The sequence below is a fragment of the Bradysia coprophila genome, chromosome X, assembly GCF_014529535.1.
Source record: "Bradysia coprophila strain Holo2 chromosome X, BU_Bcop_v1, whole genome shotgun sequence".
NCBI classification, from domain to species: domain Eukaryota; kingdom Metazoa; phylum Arthropoda; class Insecta; order Diptera; family Sciaridae; genus Bradysia; species Bradysia coprophila.
This window is the reverse complement of record NC_050737.1, coordinates 7,250,614-7,254,312: the sequence shown is the minus strand read 5'-3', so window position 1 is coordinate 7,254,312 and position 3,699 is coordinate 7,250,614.

The window sequence follows — 3,699 nt, the reverse complement described above, 5'->3', positions numbered from 1 at the left end:
ATAGATATAGACAGACATAGCCGTTCGTTGCTAACGAATATATTTTTTTTATTCCGAATTGCCGACTGTAAAAATTGCCCTTTTAGTATTTACCATCAACATCTCCCGATTAATTCCAAAACTTAGAATTTTGTAATTATACGAAAAAGCCGCATCTGTAAAATTCGTTTAATTACTTTCGCCAGCTTTCAATTATTTACTTTGATTATGCATTACATTATCATATTTTCCATTTGGCTTTTATTGCCATCTTAATGTGTGTTATAAGTAAACATACAATTTCATTTCATTATATTGTTGTGCCATGCATAACGTATAGCTAAATACCTAATTATATTTAAAATCCAATCAAGTATACCATTACATGACCCAATTAAAGCTTTTTATACATTAACTCCAGCATTCTTATTATATTTATTATCGTCTTTATTATTCTTTCCAGAGTCTTTAGAACAACTTGAAAAGTATTTTTATGTTCCTCTTTCACACCTAATAAAAACCACATAAATTTTCTTTCATCTCTCTTTCGCCGACAAATATTCTATACACGCTTCCCTTTTATATTACGTTTTATGTTCGTAATGGTCTCGTTTCAACTTATCTTAATCCTTTACCCAGATTTTATGTCCCATTCTACCCAATAACGATAAACGTTACAAGGCCATCTCGTTTTCACATAAAGCGGCCATAAAAACCATTTTGCTCATCCCATTCGCTTTGAAAATAACAATCAACCAGTGCTATTCCGACTTTATATCTCGTTTCAACCAACAGTAGCGTATACCGAGCACATACACGAACGGATATAATGGAAAATGTCTACAATAAAAAGCTTACCTCTTCTCTATTTTCGGCAAGCACCATCCGATGTTCGTCGTCTCTTTTACACCAACTCTGATGAATTGACAATTGTAGTGAGTTATATGACATTTTACAATCATGGCTTCCTATGAAAGAAATGGGCGGGTTATTGCCAGGGTTGTAGTTTTATGAAGCATTTTATCATTTAAAGTATACATTTATATGCTTTGGGAAATCGCTTTTTGGAGCTAAGAAAAGAAGAAAAAAAAAGAAAAGAAAAGAAGAGAAGAACGAAGTATAGAAGAAAAAAAAAACAAAAGAAAAGAAACTTGCACGATATGGAACGACGATAAATGTGTAATGAATAATATTTAATAAAATTTATATCAAAAGTTTTTAGTGGGATTTATTTTTGGCAAGGGATGGCACAATAGGGATTCGTTGGGTTTATTAAGTTGAAAAGATAAGTCGTGTATTGAGGATATACACATACCAATGAAACATTTTTTGTATTAACGCATAGAGGATAAAATGCATTAATGGGATCATTACATTTTTTAAATTAAATTTGGGTAAAACTTTTTGAAATTGTTTTAACATGCAAAATCCATCGACACGAGATTGGGAGTAATGGTGTAGATTGTGAAACGGTGCGGGCCTTATATATAAATCCGCACTAAGCCCACAGATTAATATCAAGATGTTGTTACAGTTCCTCGTCAGGGTCGTATGAAGGGAATGTTTGAATGTAAAATGTAATTACTGGAATTAAGATCCTTTCAAATATCTGAGTTAGTTCTCCCCATTGGGCTGTTATCTTTTCTCTGCTTATACTGGTACAACTAGAGACATCATACTTGAAGAGTGTCAAACTATTAACAGAATACATTGGCAGGATTGATCTGAAGATTTTTCAATATGTTCTGTTCCCGTTAAAAAATAATTCAGTTTTTGGATCAAGAAATTTGATAAAATCCGGATTCGGACTTTGACTCCTCTAAAAGTAAAAGATTTAGTCTCATAGTCTCATAGCGATTTTCTTAAACAAGCTTCAGAGGTTTGGAAGAACGTTTCTGTAATAAATAAAATTGACTTCGTCCTATCATCACACACTTCACAAGTTCGGACATTTATTCTAGCATTCCTTCAGAATATAGATATTGAAGTCTACCCAGCCATTTTATATTTACTTTTATTACTATTATATTTTAACGCTAGGTGGCGAAGGTTTAAACGAGGTTGGCCTAGTTAGTACATATCCCCACTGTCAGAAATCGTAGAAAAATCCAAAATGGTGTCAAAATTAACGTATTGATGCCAAATGACCGATCAAGATTAAATATAAAATTTTTATCGAAAGGTCTGTTGTGACTGACACGAAGGAAATATATAGATTTTACTTGTTAGATCCGTCAATCCTTTTTCAGCAGGAATTTTGTATTTAATTTTCATTTGTCACTGTCACCTTCATTTTGACACCAATTCGAATTATCTACGATGTGTGGACGTAGATCGTTAAGGCTCTCCTAACTCGTAGAACAAAGGTTTCTCGTATCGGAAAATATTACAACATGGTACAGAATCCAAATTGTATCCTTTTGAGGGTCAAATATGCACACCCGCCTCTCGGTCTATACAGTTTACGTGAAGCCGATAACCGATTCGAAACATTATCAGTATTATTAAGATATTAGTCAATTTTATTAGATTTTTGGCCTTGAACAGCACAAATCCGTCAAATTCACGTCCTCCATTGATCGCAACAAAGTAGTGGTTCTCACTGAAACTTAATTTATCGTTGAATACATAAAAATTCCTGTCCCATGCAATATATACATACATAATATACAGGCCGGGTACGGAATTGTAAAATATTAGTGTCTTATTATTAAATTAACATATAATTCATATTTTTTGACCGAATGCCATTTACGGTGGCGCGTGACTGTTTACGAAACTCAGTTAATTGGCATGGGAAAATTGACGAATTTTGTTTCGCCTGAAATTTAAATTGTTAATTATTTTGACGATTGCAAACCATAGCTTACACAAGTCATTGTAATTGAAACTACTCTCATTTTATCACGTACATTTTCATAGAAATATTACGAGGTAAAGGGGTCGGCAGATCTCATTTTATTTTTAATAAAAAAAAAATCGCAGCAAGAAAGACACGATAATCATCTGCACCAATACAAAAGAAGACCGTAATGTAGACACATATAAAGACATTCAAACTATAAACGAGTCGAGGCCTGAACCTCTGAAGTAGTTGAGCACGTAATGCGATCAGTTAATTTTGGTAATATCAAAATTAGAACCTGATTTTCAACCCAACATTAAAAGTCAAAAATCAACAAACAAAAACGGTTGAATACGTTCATCAATTTATACAAGTAGTGGTGCATATATTTTTTATGGAGTCTGAAGTCTGAAGCGAATGATTTAAAAATCGATCATTCAAAAACGAAATACTCTGGAGCACATCTAAACGATGAACTCGGAAATTGATGTTGCGAGTATTTAGTGGGTTCGAATGAGTCGTAGCCGTCCATAAACAAACGAGTGCTGAGTTTTGTAATGTATTTTACATGGTACATGCGTCGAAAACCATACTTTTCATGTTTAATCCATTACATAAATCGGGATAAAAGTGAAAAGTCTCGTGTGTGTTTATTGACTTCGGCTTCGCCTCGGATCAACAAAATTCACACGAAAACTCTACTTTTCATCTTTTTATCCTTATGTAAAATACTATTACATGCTGAGTTGTTTCCATCGAAAGCTCGAATAAAGGAACGGTTTTCGACCCGCAAGTTTGAGAACATAAGAAAATGACGTATTTTTTCACGAATTTTCGGCGCTTTGTATATAATACTTGTTTTTGTAACGCATGCT